This window comes from Lygodium microphyllum, chromosome 11 (assembly GCF_053477565.2).
Source record: "Lygodium microphyllum isolate KBCC chromosome 11, Lygodium_microphyllum_v1.1.10, whole genome shotgun sequence".
Classification (NCBI taxonomy): Eukaryota; Viridiplantae; Streptophyta; class Polypodiopsida; order Schizaeales; family Lygodiaceae; genus Lygodium; species Lygodium microphyllum.
In genome coordinates, this window is record NC_141145.1 from 18,210,317 (window position 1) to 18,220,657 (window position 10,341).

Sequence of the window (10,341 nt, forward strand, 5' to 3'; positions counted from 1 at the left end):
AGAAAATTTGGGCCTTTTGCTTGGTATACATCCCAAAGCAGTCAACAGGTGTTGCAACAGCATTATCTTGATGTTCATGTTAGATTGGTCATAGAAATTTGTACAAACTTAAATTATTGGGCCTTTTGCTTGGTATACCCCCCAAAGCAGTCAACAGGTGTTGCAACAGCATTATCTTGATGTTCATGTTAGATTGGTCATAGAAATTTGTACAAACTTAAATTATTGCAATAAAAATTTGAGGATTTTCAGCATTAAATTGCTGACTTTAATATTAGGCATACGTTTCGAGGCACATGCAATGGTACAACACTCAAATGTTGTAAATTGTAGATTGGGTGTTGTTTGTGTAGTGTGGGTACGCTTTTCAAGGAAATTTACTACGATGTACTTACATTCATATCCTGTGCTAGGATTTTTGTACTTAGTTGGGTACATCTCACATTTCATCTTGGAAATGTTTGGCTATTGAATTTGTGCATCAATTTGCAGCAATGTCAAATCAACGTACCCGGGATCACAACAACATTTTGGGAGTCCTCACTCAGGAGGATAAGCTAGATGGTACCAACTATCTCCTGTGCAGCTTTATGGTGCACAATCTACTTGTTGCGAATGATCTTTGGGATTATCCCATAGGTGATTTGCAAAGACTAAATGAGCTCACACCACAGACACCTCGATTTGGTGCTAGAGGATAGCCAGCTGCTCTTGTTGCTTCCCTTGCTCCTCCTACGGCATATCAAAGGAGATGGGATTCAAAGGATGCACGTGCTTTGTCATTGATTGCCTTGTCAATTAAGAGAGCTATTATACTTCATAGTCAGTCGTGCAAGATCTCTAAAGCAGCTTGGGTTGTCTTGGAACACATGTTTGTAGCTCGCAATGAAGCCAAAATCTCTTACTTACGAAAAGAATTGGCTAATCCACATATGGATGAGAGTGACAACATGACTTATCACCTTACACACTTGCAGGACTTACCTGAGTAGCTGCTGAATATTGATGAGGTTATTTTGGATGTAGAAATTGTGAATTTTACTCTAAATTCACTTCCAGAGTCTTATCTTGGCTTCCACACCTCACTAAATTTGTCGTCTTCTTCTATTTGCAGAGGGGGTTTTTGTGGATTTCGGGGGGGGGGGGGGGGGGGGCGGGGGGCAAGAGCCCCTTACTTGTGTGGAATCGGAAGGCCTCTCATTATAACAGGAACAAACTCGAAGAAATATTTCTCTGTGTTTAGTGAAGGGCAAGCGGAAGTGCCCACATAGTGTGCGTGACAAAGAAGGTGTATTCAGCAGTAGAGAGTGTGCAGAGAGAGTGGAGACTCGAGATGGGTGTGTATCAGTGTGGTACACACAAAGAATAAAAGAATGTATTTATACTTAGGGTACGGTACACTTACATCCATAAGGGTGCGGTCACATGTACAAGTAAATTTATACACGGGAGAGGGAGTAAAAGAGCCTTTACACCCAACAACCTCCCACTTAAAGATCCTTGGCAAACCTTTAACCAACTCCCACTAGCCGAATGCAAGGCTCATGTTGAGCCTTTGCAAGATTTTTAGGGAGAACATCTAGAAGGTTATCTTGTGTTCTGATCTTAGTCAATGTGACTAGACCATCATCCAAAACCTGTCTAATAAAGTGATACCGCACATCAATATGTTTGGTACGTGCATGAAACATGGCATTCTTAGCCAGGCATATAGCACTCTAGCTATCACATCCAAGTATAGGTGTTTTACTATGCAGCCCAAAATCCTTGACCAAACAACCAAGCCAAATAGCTTCTTTTGAAGCTTTAGTGGCTGAAATATATTCATCCTTAGTGGTAGAAAGTGCTACTATTTTTTGTAATCTAGAGCACCAAGAAATGGCCCCACCAGTCAAGGTAAATATGTACCCACTAGTTATCTTGCGAGTATCCAAGTCACCTACCATGTCTGCATCACAATATCCCAACAAATCTAACGTACCCTTTCCATAGCAAATACATTTTCTTTGTGTGCCTTTAAGGTACCGGAAGATGCATTTCAAAAATCTCCCAATGTGCTTGCCAAGATTGTTGACATAAACCTGCTCACAACTCCCACTACATGAGCAGAAGGAACGCCCTTCATAAAGCTGGCTGCCTTATCATCTTTTGGGCAATATGCTTGCTAAGCTTGAGGTATGGTGATAAAGGAACGCCAAGTGGCTTAGCATCTGCCATAGAAAAACGATCAAGTACTTTGCTGATATACTTTTCTTGTGAGAGAAATAAGAGCTATTGCTCTCTATCTCTCGTCACACGCATGCCCAAAATGTGTTCAACTGCACCCAAGTCCTTCATGGAAAAGGCTGAATTCAGCTGTCTTATTAGTGCATTAACCTGGCTTTTATGCTTACCAGCAATAAGCATATCATCCACATAAAGCACAAGGCTTCCATCCTCAGCCTTCTTTATATATAAGCAATGATCTGCATTGCTTCTTTTAAACCGATGTGAGAGCATGAAGGCATCAAATTTTTTATACCGCTCTCTAGGAGCTTGTTTTAAACCATACAAGCTTCTCTTAAGCCTACACATCAAATGCTCCTTCCCTGGCATAACAAAGCCCTCTGGCTGTTTCATGTATAGCTCTTCTTCTAAATCACCATGCAAGAATGTTCAATGCAGTTCTAACATCTATCTGATCAAGTTCAAGATCTATAGATGCTACAATAGCAAACAATACCTGAAGAGTGGTCATTTTGACAAGAAGTGAAAAGGCTTTCTAAAAATCAATCCCCTCTTTCTGTGTATAACCCTTAGCCACAAGCCTAGCTTTGTATTTGGGTTTGCCATCCACACACTTGATTTTATAGACCCATTTGTTAGAAATAGCTTTCCTATCTTTGGGCAATGGAATCAAATCCCAAGTATCATTCTGATACAAAGATTTCATTTCTTCCTACATTCCTAGCTCCCACTTTTTCTTTAACTCACATGATAATACATCTTTATATGTGAGAGGCTCACCCTCATCTGTGAGTAAAATGCAGTCCAAAGAGGGATCAAACCTCCGTATAGGTCTCCTGACACGTGTAGACCTTCTCACCCATTGCAAGAGATTAGTTGTGGACAGCATGCACTGAATCTTCTCACATAAAGTGTGATTCATTTGCTCAGCTACACCATTAGATGATGGATTATAAGGAGCTATAAGTCCTAAGATTGGCTAGCTAGCCTCTTGAATCTCCCTAAAATTCCTCAATTTCAAGTTGTTAGAATTCAAGTCCTGGGCCCTCAATTCTGAGCATGCATTCCAATGTGGCTCTCAAACCCTAATTTTCGCAATAAATTAGGATTTACAACAAAGATTTTCCAATCTCTCCACCTCTAATGACTATTCAGAAAGGTAGACTTTACGTCCATCTGGAAAACAAGCCAATGGTGATGAGCTGCAAGAGCCAAGATAGCTCGAATAGTGGACATTCGAGTTGTATGTACAAAGGTCTCTGAGTGATCCAACCCTGTGCGCTAGGCAAATCCATTGGCAATAAGCCAGGCCTCATGCTTCTCCAAGGATCCATTGGTCTTATAGACCCACTTCACACCAATCACCTTCCGCTTCTTTGGATGCAGAACCAACTCTCAAGTCTAGTTCCGCTCAATAGAATCGAGCTCAATCTGCATAGCACTACACCAAGATCCTATGCAAGAGCCTCATCAACTGTGATAGGCTCATGGTCTTGAAGAATCTAAGACATAAGGACATAGTTCACAAAGTGAACTATCCCACTAGTGTTGGAGATTCAATCCTTCCTTGGTCTGGCATTGTCAGGCTACAGTGATGTATTAGTTCTCTCAAGGACGATTACGCATTTCCTGTCAATTTGGGCATTTTTCAGCAGTCACTAGGAGTGGACACCTTATCCCAAGCACGTCAGTTGGGCATGCAGCAGTGCCACATGGCACCTCTGATCACATTTCTCAATATTATATTCAGCCAATCGGCCATTTTTGGCACCCAGTCGGCCAGTTTTAGTTGGCCAACCTGGACATTTGCACATTCTTTTGAATCCAATTAATGCAACTCTCAATAGCCTGAAAGAAATACCGCAAGGGGTGCTAAGCTTTTTGGCTATGCTCTGTTTTGTGTCTCTAAGTAGAGCATTTGATGCTCTTTGTGGCTTTGCATGTGCAAATTAGTTCATGGGATTCGACAAGCTGAGTTGTCCTATCTCGTGGTCGCCAATGAGAGCATATTTTAAAGCTCGTGAAAGTGCAAAGGAAAGACATGGAGAAGAGCAAATTTAAGGCGGAATTAGACCTCGTCGAAAGTAGCAAAGACGGATTTGGCAATTCTTACAAACTGTGAAAGATGGGATTTTAAAGTAGCTTCAAAGAGCACTTGTGGATTTTTCATCATTTTTCCAAATGTGGATTGAGCCAAAGCAAGTGGCTAGTAATGTAGGACCTCGAGTTGGGCATGCAAAAATTTTCAGCGGAAGTTGGACGGTGGAGAAATGAGTTAGGTAGTGCCAAAAGGGTCAAAGTTTTAAAACTTTAGGGCATGGACATTGAGAGGGGCCTTAGGCCCTTCTAAAAAATTTGATTTTATAAGGGGGGGCCATTTTTTTTCAAAACAGCATGGAGATGCTCCCGCCCCCCCGGAGCTAATGGCTTCTCTCCCGACGTTGAGTTTCGGATTGTCCAGTTCACTCTGTCTATTGTTCTTTACTGTAGGTTCCCTTTCAGGTGGAAATCTTGGATCTTAAGGATCCTCTGTATCTTCTTCCTCCTCTTCTCTTCTTGCCTTGGTCACTTGGTCAGCATGGAGCCACCTCCCGAGATCGAGTATGGGTATATCCTTATGGTTCTCGGCACCACACAACGTCCGACATTCCTCCTATGCATTGCATGTTTTCATCATCTTTGTACTAGGGCGCTTGGGCAAGTGAACAATTTCCCCACAAGAGACACCGTCCAAGTGGCACCTACTACATGAGCATTCTTCAGCATGTAGCATTGCATCTCTACCACCTCACTCTTCTCTTGTTCCCCTTTTTGGGCTTGAGAGGGGGTGTTGAGAAACCCTTCACCCTTTACCCACAGTTTGCGTTTTTGTGTTTCTGCGTTTTGCATTTAGGGTTTGCAGCCCTAAGAAGGGGCGCCATCCTAGACTGACTATGCCTATTTATAGACCACTCTCTCGTTCATTCCTCACAACTGATTCATTCAGTCCATCACCTCTTCTCTCCAATCTCTCCCTTGCCCTCACATCCCATCAAGAGAATTGCAGTCCGTGGTTCGTGGCTGTCCTCATCATCTTCCTTGTGCTACGGCATCCTTGTTCCCTTGAATCAAATTCACCCCATGATTCAGAACTTCATCATTCCATTCATCAGAGTTTCTTCTCTCTTCCCCTCTCTTCTCCATGTTTGCCAAGTTCACTCCGTGTACCTCCCCGCAAACCCTACTGTCTCGCTGGTACGCCATCTTTTGATAGTAACAGCCACAATAAGGAGCACAGACATAAAAGCTGACATATAAGTCCAAGAGGATCCTCCGTGGCAGAATGGATAGGATGTAGCGGGCAACTCGAATTTCCAGTTGGAAGAAAGTTGGGCCCCACTTGTCCATAATAACTAACTCTAGCTTCCCATTCTTCTCCCACATTGTAGCAATCTAGTCCTAAATGTCCAAAACATTTGTCCTATCAAAATGTCTGCTAGCAGCTTTTGATGTCAAGGTGTGTCAGCTTGAATTGAGTAGCCAAGGCACTAGGTGGTTGCCCTCAAGGTTGCCATCATGTCCATTGTCCATTTCCAAGGCAGGTATCTACCAATATTTATGTTGTGACCAATACTTGCCCCCATGATGACCTGATCCTACATGCTTCTTTGGCAATATACCTGCTAGTCCTACCTATAACATCACCAGGTCCCATCAAGGCAATCACTTCCTCTAATTTTGGTTGTTATATCTATTTACGCCCACGAACTTGGAGGTTACATGTGTATGCACAAAAGCTGTTGTGCAAAATTTTCAGATGTAGTGGAATATATCACATTCTCCAACAGCGGGATGCATCACACTCTAATACTCCAACCCTCAATACCCTGAAAATAGATGCCCGGGACTTGAACTATATGATACAATGTACCCAAGCATTCAAAAGCCTAAAATCTATTGAGGCCAACCTGTTGCTCCAATCCGTGTAAATCCCCGTTAACTAGAGAATAGGTGCTGTTGTCCACGTTCATCATCATAGTGCTAGTCTGATAACAATTGACTACAGCACCAACGCACGGCCATCCCCCATCACCCTAATGAATGCAACTGGGCTACATTCTTTGTCGTCAATTGCTAGTGTGACATAATTGTAGGGTTTGAATTGTGCCTTCGGCAGCACTTCTGGATGTGCGATTGTTACAATCAAAACCAATGCAACAGGGTTACGTTATTGTGCACGATAGCACTTAGATAGATTTCAGCTGTGCCTTCTGCAGCACAGCCAGTGATTACTCTTGAACGCTGCTATCACAACGAAAACCATCATAGTGCAGGATTTGGCTTTGTGCAGCCGGTGAGTCGCATTCGACTTGCGATTGCAAACGAAAACCATCATAGTGCAGGATTTGGCTTTGTGCAGCCGGTGAGTCACATTTGACTTGCAATTGCAAAAGGAAGCCTGACATGAATTGCAGGACCCTAAACTGAAACGCCTCAGCAGACTTTGCACTACGTTTGTCATTTTAGAATCTAAGGAGTGGGTTGAAACAATTTCTTCTTAAAGAGCACCAAAACAACAGGGCACAAGATGCCTACCAATTTTTAGTGTCGCAGGCGCTGTGATCCTGTTGACTGCCCCTGCAGATTCCAGCTGGCAGACCTGCTATAGTCCAAAATTCAAAGCTCTACAAAATTGGGTCTCCAGCCAGAAGAAATTTAAAAAATCCTCAATTCGATTTCGTCTGTGAGAACCCCTGATGCGCATGAGCAGAGGCATGCCTAAAAAATTTCCCCTGCACATAACAGACTGGGGGCAGGAAAAGAGAAGAGAAAATTTGCTTTACGTTTTAAATAATTTTCAAAAGCAATGCTGGCAAAAGGGAAGAGCCATGGGTCGGAGTCGGGGAAAACGCTGGCGGGGTGAGAATTAAGGCGAGCGAATCTGAAGAGAGGGCGAGGAGTGGGGTAAGGAGGAAGGGGGACAGAGGCCAAGGAAAAGAATGGCAGAAGAAGGAAGAAGAAGAAGAAGAAGAAGAAGAAACCTCCTGTGTGGCTAGGGTTTGCAGCAGGCCCGCCTGCTGAGAAGAAGCCACGCCGGAGCGGAGCGCCATAGCCGGGCTGAGGCTGCTGCTGCGGCGTTCCTCCGACTTTTCTCTTTTTCCTCTTTTTTTTCTTTTTCTTTACTCTGTTTTTCTTGTAGACCTCCTTTTTTTCCTTTTCACGGTACAGTCTGACATGTGAGAGAGAGAGAGAGAGAGGCGCTGCGTTTACCCATCGCGACCGTCCCTCTTTTGCTTTTCGCCGGGGCCCGGCGGTCAAATTTACCGGCTGCTTCCTGTTGCGGCCATAGAACTTTTTTTTATAATCATTTTACTCTTTGGGCCGTATCCCCATAGTGATCACTTTGACCGAAATTTTTCCTTAGCATAGAAAATCAAAAAATTTGAATTATAAACTTTTATTATTGCTTTTCCATGGGGTGATATTAAAGGCTACTAACCTGGAACCCTTGGGGTCTCTCTCTCTCTCTCTCTCTCTCTCTCTCTCTCTCTCTCTCTCTCTCTCTCTCTCGTCTTTGTCTATTTGTTTGTTTGTGTGTGTGCGGTGTCCACATGAGAATGGTTCACCATGGGGATCATAGCTTATCCACCACGGTAATCATCAGAATCCACCACTTTCCATCCTTCCATCATACCTACACCACCTTGGCCTTCCCATAGGCCTGCTAAAAGGCCAAGTCTTTTAGAGCTCAAGCTCTCCTCCATCACTACACTCTTGCTTGCGGCCTCAACTCCAACAGCCTTCTTACAACATATGCGCATGCATGTGCCATCGTCAAGCTACAAAGGTATCTATCTCTCTAATCAAATGCACCAAGAGGCAATTCCACCTAACATAGGTACTCTTGTATGTATCATTTCTGCCTGCAATATGAGAGAGACCTAATAGCAAGAGGGACATGGTGCAATATACTTTCTATTTTCAAGAGATTGGATTGTGATGTTGTCTTAACAACTATATGTAGTTTCATAGTTGAAGCACATCTAGCATTCCAAAGATTGTGAGTGCAAGATGATGTCTCTTGGAATGCCATAATTATTGTTTATGCATAGCATGGTGACACTAATCAGTGTCTTAGTTTGTATGCTGTAATGATGCCATGAGGGATTCTACGTGACAAAGCCACCTTTGGTGCTAACGTCCAAGAATCCCTAGTTTCAACAAGATCAGTATAAAATAACATATAAAAAATATGCAAATTAAGATATGTCTACTAATCAATGAATTAGATCTTCTAAGAGGCCAGCAGCAGATACATTGTCTTATCATGTTCGTTGGATGCAATAGCAATCGTATTTTGGCTACTACCTTGGTGAAGATGTACACTAACTGTGGATGTGTAGACTATGCAAGGAAATTGTTTGACTAGATGTCTACACATGACATGTTCTCATGGAATGCGATGATACCCAGATATGCACAACTCGATTTGCTGGGTTTTGCTAATGATGCATTTCATCTTCTCTATGAAATGTTGCAACAAGTATGATCAGCACCTTTGATGCTTATGCAAGTGGGGAATATTTACTAGAAGGCACACTTGCTCACACATACCTAATAAAAATTATATGTGAACTCAATGCCATTATTTGAACTGCATTTGTTGATATGTAGTAAGTTTGGCAATTTGAAAGATGCCTTGATTATTTTTGACAATCTCCTAGAACAAAATGTAATCATGTGGAATGTGATGATTTTAGCAAAAATGATCAACAATATGGAAGGTATGCACTTGAATTTCTCAATTCAATGTAAAGCAAAGGCGTGAATCCTGACTAGACAATTTATATCACTATACTTCATGTATGTTCTAACCTTCCAAATCTGGTGGAAGGAGAAAGAATCCATGCTAGAACAATGCTACTAGGGCTTGAGTCAGTAAACTCCATCATAGCTTCTCTTATTCAAATGTATGGAAAGTGTTGCAGTGTTTCTTTTGCATTTAGTACATTTAAGAGAGTTGCTACTAAAAATATTTTTGTGCTTAATGCAATCTTGAGGGTCTATGTGCATAATGGTCTATTTACTAGAGCATGTAGTAATTATGAGGAAGTGGTTGGGATGGGAGTGCTTCTTGACAATGTACCCTTTATCAATTTACTTTTTGCTTATGCTACTGAAGGTAACACTAATACAAACGGATCAACAAAGACAACCAAATTACTCAAAATAGAGAAGAAATGAGATAGAAAGTTGAGCAAACCAAGTCTTGTAGAGGTCTAATTTTCAGTACTCAAGAGCTATGTAGGTAAATAAATAGGTAGGATGAGACCTATTGTTTCAACCAAAAGTTTGCTTTGAAGTTCTTGAGATCAAAATATGTTTGCCTTCCTTAACAACTCAACTCATGTGTAGGTATACACTTACCCCATGTCTCTAAAGAGAGAACTTGGCCTTTCAGATAGACATTTGAATTGGTTACATATTTTGCCCAGTTAGTCAAGGTGATCAATAAAATGGACGGCTATTGGGTATGCCTGTGGGAAGTTGCCAACTAGATCCAAGGGAAAATTGTCTTTGATGTGGTCACAATGGCCATTGGTGAATGCTTTGATGTTGATGCTCGTACCAAATAACTCTTTCCTATCATTATCAAAGTCTAATTGGTTGTTCTATTTTGATGTGTTTCAGTTTTGTATATTGTTATTTTCTTCCTCTTAGTGTGCAAATTTCTCCCAAGATTGTAACTTTTAAGTTGTCTACCATTTTTGCAATCCTCTTAAAAATTTAAGGATTTTGAAGAGGCCTTTATTTTCTTGACCAAATTTCATACATGTACCCAAGCTCCTAATTGTGACTCGACTTCACATGCAAAAATGAGTCATCGTGAAGAAGTTATGGCCATTTAACTATTGTGATTCTTTAGTCCAAAAAATTTTAATGAAGTGTTGTGCTACAGCAAGACATGCCATCCTATAAACTAGCTTTTACTACAAGCTATGGAACACCAACACTTTCTTCCTACATCCACCTGAAATACCACCCACTAAAATTTTGGTGCTTAGAATTTTGACATGCATAGATTTTTTGGTGCTATACTAAATCTCGAAATTAAATAGAGTAGCAGTAATGGTT

General features: G+C 41.7%; 1 protein-coding gene across 1 annotated transcript in view; it reads right to left on the reverse strand.

The window, feature by feature from the left end:
* The window catches only part of LOC148028588 (uncharacterized), a 97,531-nt gene extending 90,086 nt beyond the window's left edge, over positions 1–7,445 (reverse strand). The window contains exons 1-2 of the mRNA XM_087688849.1: positions 7,248–7,445; positions 6,802–6,865 (exon numbers count right to left, since the gene is read on the reverse strand). The gene's annotated coding sequence lies outside the window, so the exon portion shown is untranslated. The remainder of the gene's footprint in view (positions 1–6,801; positions 6,866–7,247) is intronic.
* Between the last annotated feature and the right edge of the window lie 2,896 nt (positions 7,446–10,341).